The sequence below is a fragment of the Stegostoma tigrinum genome, chromosome 9 (assembly GCF_030684315.1).
Source record: "Stegostoma tigrinum isolate sSteTig4 chromosome 9, sSteTig4.hap1, whole genome shotgun sequence".
NCBI lineage: Eukaryota > Metazoa > Chordata > Chondrichthyes > Orectolobiformes > Stegostomatidae > Stegostoma > Stegostoma tigrinum.
This window is the reverse complement of record NC_081362.1, coordinates 72,068,800-72,086,154: the sequence shown is the minus strand read 5'-3', so window position 1 is coordinate 72,086,154 and position 17,355 is coordinate 72,068,800. Positions and strand designations below refer to the sequence as shown.

Below are 17,355 nucleotides of genomic sequence, written 5' to 3'. Positions count from 1 at the left end.
TTCTTAAACAGTGGCACCATGATAGCCAACCTCCAGTCTTTCTAGCAAAGACATGGGCAACGTGGCTGATAAGTGGCAAGTAACATTCCAGACACACAAGTACCAGCCACTGACCATTTCTAACAAGAGAAATGTATCAATTTCCCCTTACCACTGAATGGTATTACCATTGCTGAATCCCCTACAATTAATATCCTGCAGACTGCCATTGACCTGACCTGAGCTGACCAGACCAGACTGAAGTGGACCCACCATATAAACGCTGTGACAGAAGAACAGATTAGAGGCTAGGAATTCTGCTGCACGTAACTCACCTCCTAACTCCCTGCAGCTTATTCACCCATCCATAAGGCAAGGTCAGGAGTGTGATGGAATAATGTCCATTTGCCCAAATGAACATAGCTCTAACAACACTCAAGAAGCTAAACACCATCAGGACAAAGCAGCTCACTTGACTGGCATCACACTCACTAACTTAAATATTCACCCAACGTAAACATTCCTTGCACCACTGTTGCACAGAATGTTAGCATGTACCATTGACAGAATGCACTGCAACAACTTGCCCATGCTCCTTTGGCAGCAGCTTCTGACCAGCAACCTATTCAACCTATAAGGATAAGGGCAGTACATGCATTGGGACATCACTTTCTGTTCTCCTTTAAGCCACATGTTGTCCTGATTTAGAAATTACTGTTGTTTCCTCGCTGTCTGTCACCAAGTCAGAGTCCTGGAATTCTGTCCCTAATGCTTTGAGGCCAATGATTTTAACTCTGCTTCCTTCTCCACTGATGCTGGCAGACTTCCTGAGTTTCTCCAGTATTTTGTTTTTATACAGCTATGTGTATCTTCTGTAAGTACAAATTGACAATTTCTGTGCTCCCAGTTGGCTAGATGTCCTCCAGATAAAAGATCAAACCACCCGATTCTGCTATTATCCTCCTTTGTGTAGAAACATATTTGCAGCCACTCCAGTCAGCAACACATGCAAATGCAAGAAACCTGATATTTCCCAGCTGCACACAGTCATTTTTAGCATCAATACTGACGATGAAAACAAGTCAGAATAACTAGAAATACAGAATTAAAAATGCGTGTACATGTGCCTGTAAATATGGACACTGGGTAAATAAGAATGGTGAACAAAACAGTTCAGGCTTTTCAAAAGGAGGGGCAGTTAAAAACTGCAAATTGCCACGATATGTGAAATTAAAACAAAAATACTCAAAATACAAAGCCGTTGAAAGGGAAAAGCATCAGGATTCATTGAAAATTAAACCTATTACTTATTTGCCCTGGGCCAATTTGCATTGTATTTCAAATACTTTCCATTCTTATTTTGAGAAACAATATGGACTTAATGAAAATTGATTGTGGGAAAAAGCAATTGTTTATGATGCAGCTTCTGATGTAGCAGTGGAGAGTAAAAATAACCTCAGATGCTGAAAAACAGAAGTTGCAGTCTCTTTTTAGGTTTCCCTCACCTGAAAAACAGTGCAAGAGCAAGCCCTATGGAATTTAGTGTCATAGGCTACTGATTTGAGATCCAGGCAATGTGCCAAAATGAAAATAAATGATGAAAACAGGGAAGAGATTGGATAACTATTAGTCCCAGAGCAATCCGGCATTTAGTCTTCAGTTTTGCCTTGTTTGACAGTTAATGAGATTATGGAGAGGTAGTCCATTGGGGCTGCCAGGCAGGCCCACTGGTGCAGCCCAGTGAGGAGCACCTTACTCTATTGCATTTTCCAGGGAGTAGGAGAGTGTAATGGGAGTAATTAGGCCAAAAAAAATTCTCTAAACCCAATATTTGTGTCATCACTAACAACATCCATTACCACCTCTCTAACTGCAGCTGACTCTGACTCTGCCTATGCTGGTCAACTGCTGAAAAACTTGTCTAGACCTTTCCAACCTTTAGACTTGACTACTCCACTCTGTGCTGCCATTGTACCTTTCATATATCTGAGGTCATCCAAAATTCTGTTGCCAGTTTCTTCACTCAGAACAAGTCCCATTTACACATCATCCCTGTGCTTACTGACATATAATGGCATACAGTCAGTCAATCGAACTCTAAATTTTAAAATTCATAATTCTTATTTCTAAACTCCTCCATGGTCTTGCCTTTCTCTATCGCTGTAAACTCTTCTAGCCACAGAGCCATCCAAAAGATCTGCACTTCTCTAATCCTGACCTTGTGAGCTTTTTAATCACATTAACATTGCTGGCTATGGCATCAGCTACCTGGGCTATAAGCTCTAGAATGCCTTTGCTAACATGCTCTGCCTCTCTAACTTTCTCTTCCTTTTAATGCGCACGTGAAAAGCTACCTTTTCAAACGAAATTTTAATCATTTGCCCTAATGCACCTTGGGATGTTCTATTACATTAATAGCACTATATAACTTGTGTTGTAACTTAAGGACCATGGAGTTCATGTTAAAAAAAGAATATTTTTAACTTGATTATCCTGTATGCGACTGGAACGTTGACATCGTGCCAATCCTCTACAAGGTTGCCCTTGGAGGAGGAGCATATGTCAGACAGAATTCTCCGCCCCCAGGTGAAGATGGTTTGCCTTTGTTCAATGTGAGCGAGATAGCAAATTACAAATATAACCTCACATCTACTGTTACTGGCTGCATAAGAAGAGTCCTTTTCAAATATCAGAGATCAAGTAAAATCTCAAAGTTTGGAATATGGATTGACTAAGAACACAAAACAGACAAAAATACTGTTAGTTAGAATCAACACATTTGAAGAAACTAGAGTGAGGATTGAAATGGATGTGTCACACTGGAACAAGTCAATATGTTTGTCTATTTTGGACAAATTATAGGAGAAGATGATGTGTAACTGCAGCCCAGTGTGCATGGTGTGCCACAGGGATCACTCCTGGGTTCCTTATTGTTTGCGATATTCATAAAGATGTCTATCAAGAAGAAGGTAGGGGGAGGGAGAATGATAACTGAGTTTGTGGATGACACAAATATTGGCCAGGTGGCTGACAGTGAGGAGAAAGGTGTTAAGTTACAGGAGAATATAAATGGATTTGTCAGATTGGCAGATGGAAATTAACCCTGATAAATGTGAGATGATGCACTTTGGAAGAAGGAACATGACAAGAGTACTACACGAATGGCAAGACACCAGAAAGCTCAGAGAAACAGTGGGATCTTGGAGTGCTTGTCCACAAATCCCTGAAGGTGGCAGGGCAGGTTAACGGGGTACATAAGAAGAACAACAGATGGTTGCCTTTATCATTCATGGTACAGATTAAAAGATCAGGGAGGTCATGTTGTTGCTCCAGACTTTGGTTAGGACACAACCGGAGTACTGCGTGCAGTTCTGGTCCCCGCACTAGGAAAGGTGTGATTTCACTGGAAGTGGGGCAAAGGAGATTCACTAGGATGTTGCCTGGGACCGAGTATTTCAGCTCAGAACACAGCCTGGATAAGCTCTAGTTGCTTTCTTTGGAGCAGAGGTGGTTTTGGGAGGGAATGGGGGGGGCATTCAAGATTATGAAGGGCATGGACAGGGCGAGTAGGCTGTTCCCCTTAGTCAAAGGGTCAATAATAGGGGGGCAAAATTTTTAAGTGAAAGGCAGGAGGTTGAGCAAATTTGAGAAAAAAACCTTTCACCCAGAGGGTGGTAGGGCCTGGGAGGGCAGTTGAGAGCACTAACTTTATAAAATATATGAATGAGCACTTTAAGTGTCATAACATTTAAGGCTATGTGCCTAGTGCAGGCAAGTGATACTATTGTAGGCATAACATTCTTGGCTGTACATACTTGATTGGCTGTAGAGCCTCTTCAGTACTGTATAATTGTTGGGCAGGTGTGATGCACATGTTTAAAGAAGAACAGAAATAACAAGTAGTAGTTTTGTGAGGATGAAGGATGTATTCCCAAATAAATTCAAGCTTGTAACAAGGCCAAAGAATACTTATGAATGACACATTCTATCTACTATCTTAAACATCTCAGTAAGTAACGGTCTCTGGAAGAAAATAGAAACCTTTGAAATGCAGATATTAAGATACATGCTAAAAATTCCACATACAGCCTGTAAGATAAATGAAGAGGTATTTAAAATTTAATGACCAAAAAGGACTCTAAAATATGATGTGCAGAACAGAAGGTGTCAGAATTTCAGCCATTTAATCAGAGCTGAAAAGCTGCAGAGATCTCTTATTGAGGACAAAGTGGAGGACAGCCAAAAGGGGGAACCGCATAGGCAAATTTAGACAATGGATATCTCAGAATGGTTGCAAACAAGACAGAGTGGATATGTGAGGATGGTCTAAGATTGGTGAGCATGGAATGCCATGACAGCAGAGCTCCTGGCAGAAGCAGTCAGTCAGATGCAGCAGTAGATTTCTCTAAGTTATAAAAACATAAGGAACAGGCGTAAGTCCTTTGCTATGCAAGCCTGCTCTGCACGGCCTTTTTAAAAATTCATTTATAGGATGGGCCAGCTGGGCCATGCATTTATTGCCCATCCCTAGTGGCGCTTGAGAAAGTGGTAGTGAGCTGCCTTCTTGAACTACTGTTGATCATTCAAATCAAAACCATTTTCCTGCAATATACATGTGTATGTTGATATTTTCAATATCTAGAAATTAGCTGACGTCTATCTTGAACATACTCAATCACTAAGCGTCCATAGCTCTCAGATGTAGAGAATTTTCAATGTTCACTGCCCTTTGAGTGGAGAGATTACTCCTCATCTCAGTTATAAGTGTTCTGTGTCTTATTCTGAGATGGTTTTATGGTTCTACACACACATGAAGACCAAGGTAAACATCTTTGCTGCATCCGCAGAATTTTGTATGCTTCTACGAGATCACCTCACATTCTTCTAAAGTCAACAGAATACAGACCCAGTCTCCTCAATCTCTCCTTGTAGGTCAAGGTTTTGGTATTTATGGAGGTTATAGAGGGAGAAGTGAAGGTAACATGAAGGGATTTGGTAACAAAGATGAGAATTTTAAAATCAGTATGATACTTGACCAGAAGCTTATGTGGGTGAGTGAACGCAGGGCGAATAGGGAACAAAATTTGTTAAAAGTTAAGGCTGGGGGCCTTAATGACCTTGAGTTTATGGAGGCTAGAATGTGGGAGAAAGCCCAGAGTGACCAAAGGACTTGCCTGATCCTGCTGCAGCATTAAGGGGTACAATTGGAGATTGGTATTGTTATAATCCCGGCTGATATTATTATTGGGTAAGTCAGATTCCAAACTGAGTAGTTAGGGTCATTCAAAGGAGGGAGTTCATCAACGTCATCTCAAATCTAGCATTTAGTGCATTGGAATACATTTCAGACTTAGGCACTGAATCAGCCTTCTGTTTTACAGTTAGGAAGTGGGTATCAGTCTAAATGTTATACTTCCTTATCTTGCCATGCATGTTGTTGGCTATATTTTAAGTATCTCCTTATCCTCACTGTGGTATTACAGTTCCTAAGGACAAGGTGCATGTTGACCTATTGCACAAAGACAAAATATCTGTTTCTATTTACTTCACAACCTCTTCAAGAAGACCCTGGAATTCAGTGAGTTCTTCAGTTGGGAGATGGAATATATTCCTTAAAAGCAGATGGTTTGTATCTCATTCAGGACAGCTTTGTGCCACACACAATAACGCAAAACAAGCAAAGATGTCATGTTGAGGTTGGACATTGGCAAAGCCACGTTTGGAGTACTGTATACAGTTCTGCTATAGGAAGAATTTAATTAAATTGGAGAGATAATGCTCCTCCAGTTTGCGTGTGATGTCGTTGTGGCACTGGAGGTGGCCCAGGACGGACATGTCACCGAAGGAGTGGGAGGGGTGTTAAAATGGTTGGCAACCAGAAGGTGTTGTCGTTTGTCACATACAGAGTGCAGATGCTCTACAAAACGGTCCCCAAGTCTACACTTGGTCTCACCAATGTAGAGGAGGCCACATCTGGAGCAGCAGATACAGTAGTCGCCCCATATTCTGCCCCAGAAGCCTACAACCCAATGGCCCAAACATGGAATTCACCAGTTTTAAAATCTCTCCACCCCTGGCCTCATCCCATGTCCAAGCCATCCCTCATCCCCGCCTCCTTGACCTGACACAACCTATCCACCTTCTCTCTCACCTATTCACCCCACCCATCCCACTGACCAGTCCCCACCACACCCTACCTGCACTCAACTATTACCATCCTCCAACCTTCCTCAGCCCCACCCCTCCTCTCTATTTATTTCCCAGCTTCCTTCCCCCTCCCCATTTCTGAAGAAGGATTCCGACCCAAAACATTAACTTGCTCCATACAGTGCTTTCTCTCAACATCTGCAATTCTTGCTATCTCTGTATGTACTGGAAATTATGTATCCTGTTCTTTGCTGACAGAAAGATTATGTGCATATGCTGTCAGTTTCAACTCAATAAATTAGGAAATAACTATTTACTGGTTAATTTAACAGTGAAATGCATTGACCAGAGTCAACCAGCGTTATTTAAAAATTAAACAAAAAATTAACAGTTAACAGCCAATCATCATTAACTGATACATACTCCATGGCAACTCCTCTATCCAATCAAAGTCAATCTGCCAACAAATCAGCAGTCTCTTGTCATACAGTATAAATGTTTTTTTTTTCCTTTATTTTGGCATTTTTCGCAAACTACGCCAATGAGTGCAGGATGAAAAACTTTGCTACAATGCACCTTTTCAGAATACCAGAGTTCTTTACTACCAAATGACCATTGGAAAAGAGAGAGCTGCAAAGAGAGACTAAAATACAGCAGTCATTTTCAAGTGAACAGGGTGCAACTAGTGCTGTACTAAGAAAAAGGCTCATGTGTTAGCTGTGACTCAATGAGTACCATACTCACCACTGAGCAGCAAGGCTTCAGATTTACTTGTCCTCTAGGTCTTGAATACAAAAATCAGGACAAATGCTTCAGTAACAAAGTAGAAACAAAGTATCGGCGCCGCCTCTTGCTCCCCAGAGGAGCTCGAACAGTTCATCCACTTCACCAACACCTTCCACCCCAACCTTCAGTTCACCTGGGCCATCTCCAGCACATCCCTCACCTTCCTGGACCTCTCAGTCTCCATCTCAGGCAACCAGCTTGTAACTGATGTCCATTTCAAGCCCACCGATTCCCACAGCTACCTAGAATACACCTCCTCCCACCCACCCTCCTGCAAAAATTCCATCCCCTATTCCCAATTCCTCCGCCTCCGCCGCATCTGCTCCCACGACAAGATATTCCACTCCCGCACACCCCAGATGTCCAAATTCTTCAAGGACCGCAACTTTCCCCTCACAGTGATCGAGAACGCCCTTGACCGCGTCTCCCGTATTTCCCGCAACATGTCCCTCACACCCCGCCCCCGCCACAACCGCCCAAAGAGGATCCCCCTCGTTCTCACACACCACCCCACCAATCTCCGGATACAACGCATCATCCTCCGACACTTCCACCATCTATAATCCGACCCCACCACCCAAGACATTTTTCCATCCCCACCCCTGTTTGCTTTCCGGAGAGACCACTCTCTCCGTGACTCCCTTGTTCGCTCCACACTGCCCTCCAACCCCACCACACCCGGCACCTTCCCCTGCAACCGCAGGAAATGCTACACTTGCCCCCACACCTCCCCCCTCACCCCTATCCCAGGCCCCAAGATGATATTCCACATTAAGCAGAGGTTCACCTGCACATCTGCCAATGTGGTATACTGCATCCACTGTACCCGGTGTGGCTTCCTCTACATTGGGGAAACCAAGCGGAGGCTTGGAGACCGCTTTGCAGAACACCTCCGCTCAGTTCACAACAAACTACTGCACCTCCCAGTCACAAACCATTTCCACTCCCCCTCCCATTCTTTAGATGACATGTCCATCATGCGCCTCCTGCAGTGCCACAATGATGCCACCCGAAGGTTGCAGGAACAGCAACTCATATTCCGCCTGGGAACCCTGCAGCCTAATGGTATCAATGTGGACTTCACCAGTTTCAAAATCTCCCCTTCCCCAACTGCATCCCTAAACCAGCCCAGTTCGTCCCCTCCCCCTACTGCATCACACAACCAGCCCACCTCCTCCACTCCACCCACTGCATCCCAACACCAGTCCAACCTGTCTCCGCCTCCCTAACCTGTTCTTCCTCTCACCCATCCCTTCCTCCCACCCCAAGCCGCACCCCCATCTACCTACTAACCTCATCCCACCTCCTTGACCTGTCCGTCTTCCCTGGACTGACCTATCCCCTCCCTACCTCCCCACCTATACTCTCTCCACCTATCTTCTTTTCTCTCCATCTTCGGTCCACCTCCCCCTCTCTCCCTATTTATTCCAGAACCCTCACCCCATCCCCCTCTCTGATGAAGGGTCTAGGCCCGAAACGTCAGCTTTTGTGCTCCTGAGATGCTGCTTGGCCTGCTGTGTTCATCCAGCCTCACATTTTGTTGTCTTAGAAACAAAGGAGTGCTGTCATTTTGAGGTGCTGTCTTTCACATGAGAAACTAAACCAAGGCCTAGTTGTCCCTCTTTTGGAAATTAAGACGGCATTGATTTGCCGAATAGAAAAGGAATTATTTCCTGGTCAATATTTGTCTCTTGATCAACATTACAAGCAAACAGATTACCTGATTGTTATCATGTTCTGTTTGTGGAAGCTTGCAGTATGCAAATTGGTTGCTGTTTCCTACATTACAACATTGATTACACTTAAATAATTCTCTATTAGCTATAAAGTGTTTTGAAATAGCCAGTGATTATGTAAGACGCTATATGAATGCAAGGTTCTTTTCATGCAGATCCAAACACTGACTTGAAATAGCTTGGCTGAATTCCTTATGCTGCACTGTGAATTCTATTTAATTCTTCAGTTTCTGAGTATTTGCTAGCAACAAGGAGGAACTGCTATGCATGGCGCCAATCTTTCAGGCCATTATTCTTCCTAGTTGCAGGTTGATTGATCACAGAGAAATTGTATTTTTATATTGTTGTTTTGTCCAGCCTTTCCTTATCAATAAGGGTAGGCCTCAGATTGGAAAACAGAAGTTATGGTTGCACCTTTCATTTGTACAATGCAGTGTCTGCACTTGAATCAATCCCATAATATAGTAAAACAGGCTCGGGAGCAGTAGCAGCTAAAACAAACAGAATCCGGCTCATTTGTGGTTCTTCTGCCCACAATTAAGTCCTAATCTTCTATGAATTAACAGCAACTGAAGGAGAACCCTTGTTTTAGTATAGCATTGGGTTTGTTGAAAAAGATCAAAAGGTGAAAATGGCTGCCAGCTCAAGGTGGTTCTGGCCACAATACTGGATTCATTTGATTTCAAATATATACTGGCCTGGAAAATGGTAGGCCTGGTACTTAGGAAGGATAATATCAAATAGACCAAACAGCCTACTTCATCCATACAGATCTAATTGTCTAACCCTACCGAGTCTGTAGCTGGTGAAGTACACTATAAAGCAAACATGTTGCCATCAAAGTACTGATGGTGTCTATAGAACAAATCTGAAAATAGTAAATTCACTTGAAAACACCTTAAATGTAGCCTGTGTTTTAGACTTGCTCTGATTTTTAACACGCACTAACATTTTGTTACACAGTAGCTTAGATCACTGACATACTGCACCACCATTTATCTTATTCCTTTTCCTTGGTGCAGCAGACAGAAAGGGATAATGATGTACTGTGTTACAAAAAGACAGTGTTCAATCAGTTTAAATCATTAATTTGAAACTATTAATCAGTGGGATATCATTTAGCAGCTTTGATCCAATAACAATATGCTGCCATCTAAAGATGAAAATACACAGTCTCCTTCCTTAAAAACACAAGATCTGCCCAGAATCTTTGCTCTACTTTTATAGCCTAAGTAGTTTAGCACAAATGAGCAAAGTTGATGTCCCAGCAATTCACATTACATAACTGAAGGGAAATAAAAATCATTTCATATTCTGCAGAACAAGCACCTTTTGGGAAGAAGCATTTGAGGGTTTGTGGTGCGAAATAGGGTGTGACTATGAGGAAACAAGGTGTGGAGCTGGATCAACACAGCATGCCAAGCAGCATCAGAGGAGCAGGAAGGCTGACGTTTTGGGCCTAGGCCTGAAGAAGGGTCTAGGCCTGAAACATCAGCCTTCCTGCTCCTCTGGTGCTGCTTGGCCTGCTGTGTTCATCCAGCTCTACACCTTGTTATCTCAGATTCTCCAGCATTTGCAGTTCCTACTATCTCTGTAACTATGAGGACTCTTTTTTTTCAGACCGACAGGAGATATTTTATCATACAATTGAAATACTGATCACAGTTGGCAATCAGAAGTCGGAACTCAATCTGATATTCACATTCTTTATCCAAGGAATATATTGATCAATTACAGTGTCCCACATTTACCCAACCGAGATCAGCTACCTCGGTTTTGTTCCTGTCCTCTAGTCTATCAAAGAACATTGAAGTTTGATTATAACCAATCGTTGAAGAGGGTGGGGGGGAAGAAATCATGAGGGAAGTGGGAAGTGGCTGTTGGAAGCAGACAACTGAGGTGGAAAATGGGGACGGGAGGGAGTGGTGAAAAAAAGTGAGGGCAGGATGGAGCAAAAATGGTACTTTCTTATTTTTCCCTCTATGCTAGATCTGCACTGTCTTTGATGCAGGTAGCTGCCTGGGGCGTTGCTATCAGTAATGTCACAGGCACTGCAACTGCACGTGTAGGGAGTGTGCCCTCTGCAGTTCCAGTTTCAACAAGCACAGCCACAGCTTCAAATCAACATCTCCCATTATGTTTCCATTCAGTGTTACCAATGTAGCTGGGAAGAAGTAACTTTGAAGACACATTTATATCAAGGTTTCTGTTCATGTACTGAAAATCCTCCATTTCACAAACAGTTCAAATTATAACAGTAGATGTAAGAAATTTTGCAGCAACATGTATCTATTTTTTCACCTTAGAAATTGATGGAAAAGAAACCTTGTTTGATAGATCATACAAGCAGAGTCACAAGAAGCAAGGACACTATACAATCACTTAACAACTATAAAGTGCAACAGCTATTTTAATGATGGTAATTATTTGCTTACACTGTTTTTTCTAGTCCATTGTCTTTGATGGTATAATTGTTATTGCATTATAATCAGCCAGAACATTATGTTAATTTAAATTAAATGTCATATTCTTCCCAAAGATGATAATTCCGTCTAAAATATGAAGCAAATAGGACCACTATTATTGTGGACAAAACTACCTGTACATAAACATTTAGTTAGTTTCAACCTTGTGAATTTGGGGAATCTGCCATGCTCTAAAGTGCTTAATAAACCTGATTTTGTACATCTCAGCAACCAATATTATAAATTGAAATTTACACAAGACTCCTTTATTAATAAATACATTTACAACAGCGCTCACCATCTAGGGCATAACCACAGTCTAATCCCATTGTCCTAGTTTTTATCTTGGGACTTCAAAGTCTGTGAACTGACAACATATGACCCTGAATTTAAATCCATTAGAAATTGCTACATGGAATAAGGAAACTGGATTTTATAGTGCAAAGGACCAAAATCAACCTTTTGAAATACTAACCAGAATAATATCAATACAGCAGCAACACATCAGAAGATTTCAGATACACAATAAATTATTTTCATAAATTAGCTATGCTTTCTATTACTGTAAGTTTGACTTTCTATGACTGCAGGTTGGTCACATGATGGCACATAGGATAGTGAATCTCATAACTGTCACATATTCAGCAAATTTGATCAACTCTAATTCAATAAATATATATAATTGACAAAACCAATTGCTCTAGGAAGTTTATTTTTAAATTTTGTTTCTTAACACCTAAAACCTCAACAGTATTTGAGAACTTAACTCTAATGAGAACTTCAATAGTAGGCCTATAAATTGTGAAGCTCTCCCAACTCCCATTTTTGCACACTCCGAATGACTACAAAAAAACATTATTCAGTTGAAGAAGAATCTTTCAGAAGCACCTAAGCTGCTGTCATAATCTTTACTATTGTATTTACCAGCAGTGCGATAGATAGTTCATCTTTATAAACATCCGTTATTCGACCTAGGTTCTAAATTTCCATCATTTCCTCCTCCCTCCATCCAGACTTTACTTGAAACCCAGATACATTTTCGATCATCACCACGAACTTATGTTTAGAAAATATTACAGGGCTAATTCCAATACCTAGTGCACCCAACAGGTAGCCATGTTCACAGGAAGTGTGAATTCGAGAGCAAGGACTACCGGCAGAGGAGCAGGAAAGTTGATATTTCAGGCTCTCAAGGGTGCAGGCCCAAAACATCAACTTTTCTGCTCCCCTGATGCTGCCTGGCCTGCTGTGTTCCTCCAGCTACACACTGTGTTATCTTAGACTCCAGTATCTGCAGTTCTTATTATCTACTGGTGTAGCCTGCATGCTTTTTGACAGTGCCTCCTCTGCTCTGAACCCTTGAAATAACCCACATATTTTCAACAATAATCCAATTTGTCCCTTTTCTTACAAAAACAACTCTTAAATGAATAAAGAGAACTCCCCGGAAAGAAAGAAATGGGACATTTGATCCAACATGTCTGCTGTTATGTTTAAACAGACTTATGCTCTATATGAGTCTCCCCTATTTTTATAAATCACCACAGATGACTTACCTAAGAAAATGTACCTGGTTGTTACATAACTAAATACAGAGAGTTTAAAAAATTGCTCTCTCATTCAGGAGGCCTTAAGGCTAAACAGCTTCAGAGTCTCAAAATACAGTCAGTTCTACTGACTCCTTTTGAGGGAAACAATAACTTATTTAATGCCATAATCAATCATAAAATTCAAAACTTAAAGCAGATAATCCTAATAATTCACAACAAGAGAGTTAATAATAAAAGGAAGCATTGATTTAAAGGTTCTGATGAAGGAATTGTCCAAAACCCTAATATATTTGCCCCCAAATACTGACTGACCTACTGCGAATTACTGATCTTCTTGCAATTGCCGAGCATTCATTGTTGATTCCTGTTGAGGTACAGACCCACTGATGCTAGTTGTCCTCAATAGTACACGCCATTGTCATTTTTCTAACTTTCAATTAGTATTAGTAATTTTAGTTGGTAAAATTTTATTATCAGCAAGTAGGTAACAAATTATTGCCACCTGCAGAGTCACAATAGTATAGAGGCGCGCTACTTGGCCATCCAGTCATGACAGCTCTGGGAATAGCAATCCAGTCAACTCCATTCTCCCTGCTACTTCCTCATAGCACTTCAAGTTTAATTCCCACAAGTGAAATTCAATTCTCTTTGACAATCATTCTTTATCTCAGCTTCTCCGTCCCTCACAGGCAGTGAGTTCTAGTCATTACTGCTCACTGCACGAAATAAAAATTCTTCATCACACTCTCCCTGCATCACTTGCCCAAAACCTTAAAACAGTGTTGCCTATTTCTTGGGTCATCAACTAATGGACACAGTTTGTCTTTGTCCACTTTATCTTAACTCATCGTATTCTGCACACTCCTTTCTAATTTCCCTTCAATCCCTTTTGCTCCAGGGAGACTAACAACAGCTTCTCAAACCCAACATTACAGTCAAAATCCTAACCATTGCAACCATTCTGAGAAATCTCCTCTGCACTCCCTCAAGGACTCTCACATTCTTTCTAAGGTGATGACTAGAAGTACATGAAATACACTATTTATGGTCTAAACAGCATGTTGTAAAGGTCCAGCATAATATCCCTACTTTTGTAGTCAAAAACAGCTGTGAGAAACAGAATCACACAGATGATATACTGAAAGACAGTACAAGAGCAGTCTATGAAGCAAACAAAAAAAAACCTCACTACTTATTTCTAAGTAAGATATTCAATAAGGGTGCATAGGGTTACCCTAGCTGCTTCAAATGAAAACAAATAAACAACAATTAAAATCTTAGGGCGCTGTAATCTTATGAAGACACTTTTGAAGTAGTGTGCGTAAGATTGGGATCTTGAACAGTAGAAATGTTTCAAAACAAATTCGCTGCTTGATATCTGCTTGGTGTGAGGGAATTCAAATGCAATGAAAAAGCAGAACAATTTTCGTTGGAACAGTGAATTTTATGGGGTGAATTTAAAAAAAGTTCAAAATTATTAAGCAATTTAATAGAAGATCATAATAGATCATTTCTGGTGGTTCAGGGGTGTAGATAAATATAAATACAAGAGATTTAGCACAGATGGGAGAAGACAACTTTCTCTGCAGTGGTTTTTAAAGCTGTAGGATGCACTGGCAGATTAGAGATGAACATTTAATAACAGGTTAGATAGAAAAGGCTCCTATCTCTCTGCCTCTCCAGGTCCAATGGACCCAGGTTTGAAAGAATATGGTAAACATCTGGTTTAGTCATTCACCACTTGATCTGGCTGGGCCATGAGGTATTGCTAGTCTCTGTTGTCAGCTGCTGAACCCGTTCATCAATCCAGCACCATTCTGAAATGCAAATTCTTTTCTCTTGTGCAGACTGTCTTCTTAAACCGTGCTGTCCGGTCACTCCATCCTCTACTCTAAAACTAGGTCCAAGGAGTTGGATATAGATCAGAAGATTGATACTGTTCTCTTGTTTCCACCGTGTCAAACTTCTTCAAAGTTCCCTCTGCCCTAACTTAGCATCATACATTTTAGAGTTTGGATTTTGAACTAGTGGCATTTAGGGTTTGGCTTGCATCTACGAAGGGACTTCATGATTAGCTTCAAAATATTTCTGGGCCGTAATGATTTAATTTAAAACAAATATGAGAGAAAGAGACATTTCCTAGAGAGAAATGGATTTTTGATTTCCTTGAGAGAATTTTATGAGTAGAGTAAACAGCTATGCATTAGGTTTCAGATACAAGGATCTAGAATTTGTTTTTTTATGACTTAGCATAAATTTCTATTACCAAGTTTGCAGAAGTTTTGGCTGAAGCTGAATGTGTAAGGCTTTGTTCCTGAAGTAGGATAGTTTAGCACTGTTAAGAAGAAGGTTACTTCAATGTTCAGTTTGAGTTCAAAGCTAGAAATGTTTGTTAAAACCCGGAAGGTTTATTCGACACTTAAAAAAAAATCAAAGCTCAGTTGTATAATAACTCAAGGAAGAGGCATTAGATTCTCAGGACTAGAAATTGAAACCACAGCTAAGTCACAATCTTACTGAATGGCACAGCAGACAATGGGCTGAATGGCCCACACCCATTCCTACATCCTGTGATTTTAATTAAATACTGCACACAGCATTTGAGATGTGGTCTCAGCAATGACCTGTATAAATGAAGCATAACAAGCTTACTGTTCTAAGGAAGAGTCACTGAATCCTAAACATTAACTCTGATTTCTCATCACAGATGCTGCCAGACCTGCTGAGCCTTTCCTGCAATTTCTATTTTTGTTTCTGATTTCCAGCATGCGCAGTTATTTCAGTTTTTATTAAGCTTACTTTTACTTTCAATTCCTGTAGTGATAAAATAAAACATTCCAACAGCCATCTTAATAACTTACTGAACTTGCATTTAGCTTTTTTGACTTATGCACTGGAATGTTTCTATTCCTCTGTGAATATTATGGTAACACTATTCTTCCTGCCAAAGTGAACAATTTCACATTTTTGCACATTACGTTCCAACTGCCAGATTTTTGCCCATTCACTCTACTTCACTCCATTGGTCTTCAATCTTCTTTCGTCCTCTTCACAATATAATTTCCTACTTATCTTTGTACCATCTGCATAATTAACTGGCGTGCATTCGCTCCAAGTCACTTATACAAATTATGAGTAGTTGAGCTCTTAGCACATAGTCCTGGACCTAATAATGTATACTGTTTTCTGCTAGTTAGCCAGTCAATCTTCCATCCTGCTGATATGTTACCTCTATATAATGGGCTTTCATTTACTGAAATAACCTTTTATGTGTGACACCTTATCAAACATCTTCTGAAAAATCCAAGTACAGTAAGTCTACAGGCTCCCCTTAATCTACAGCAAGTTCTCTTTCAAAGAACTCCAAAAACAGTTTAAACATGATCTCCCTTTGACAAAACCATGTTGACTCTTCTCAATTATTTCGGTTTTTTCATGCCTTTGTCTCTTCTAGACCTTTTTCTAATGGCTGGCCTCTGATATTTTACTCTCAGCAAATATGAGGTCATCTAAAACTGCCGATGTAACTTTTCTTACATCCATTTGTAATCCTGGGCTTGCTGACACACAGTGGTTCTCAGTGAAGCAACATTTCACTTTTAAAATGCTAAACTGCAATTTCAAATCGATGTTTTCAAATCCCTCATTGTTCTCACTGTCACCTTGTTCAACACCAAAAATTTCAGAAATACCTACACTCATTATTCTGGCCTTATGTGCACCCAAAGTTGCTTGTTCCCTTGTCGGAAGCCTTCAAAATTGTCTTCAGTGGTGTAGGGCTTAAATTCGAGAATTTCCTCCTCAAAGCTCTCTGACTCTCTCCCTCTCTTTCTCCTACTTAAGTCTTTAAAACGTAGTTCTTTGCCCAAGCTTTGGATCATCTGCCTCAGTATCATCTTTAGATGCTCAGTATTCAATTTTACTTCATAACAGTCATGAGTTCCTGGGGTGTTATATTATGTTAACAGTGTGATATAGATTTTGGTTTGGTTAAAGGCAAAGGGAATAAAAGGATATGAGAACAGAGCAGGCACATAGGATTGGAACAACTACTCATATAGGAAATAAACCAAGACAGGCTAATTAAGAAATTAACTGGCTACAAATAATTTCCCGAATCCCATTTAATCCAAGCAGAGCTTGGGTCACATCTATTCTGAAATCTTCAAAATAAAGAATTGTTAACATTATAATGTCATTTAACTTACTTAACTTGTGATCTTAAAATCCAAAATTGTGAATTACATAAACGTGTGATCTGACAGTTAATTGGGACAATGTTGAAAGTAATTTGCTTTGCTTTGAATTAAATTAGTGCAATGAATACATATCCTAATTATCATCATGCTGTGTGCTCAATAAATTAGAGTTGTTCATTTTACTGGCCAGAGTCTGCAGTCGCAAATTCACCTCCAGATCTGTGGAGTTTATTTATTGAGCTGATCCATTTGGAGTAAATGCCAATATTGTTCCTAATGTCCCACAACTAGAGGCAATGAGAAAGGAACAGGCAGTATTCCATTCCTGGTCAGAGACCAGTTGGTTTGGCTGGAGGTTGAGAGTATACAAGGATAACAGAAAAGAACAGGATTGATGTTCTCCCACAGTGAAACAGCTTGTTGCAGTTACAGGTTTTCTGGCACCAGTGGAACTATATCTCATCATGAACTAAGAACTTCAAGGAAAAAACAG

The 17,355-nt window shown here is 40.6% G+C and overlaps 1 protein-coding gene across 3 annotated transcripts in view; it reads right to left on the bottom strand.

Moving 5' to 3' along the window:
- The window catches only part of LOC125455231 (tetratricopeptide repeat protein 7A-like), a 314,850-nt gene that overhangs the window by 78,948 nt on the left and 218,547 nt on the right, over nt 1-17,355 (bottom strand). The window lies entirely within an intron of this gene.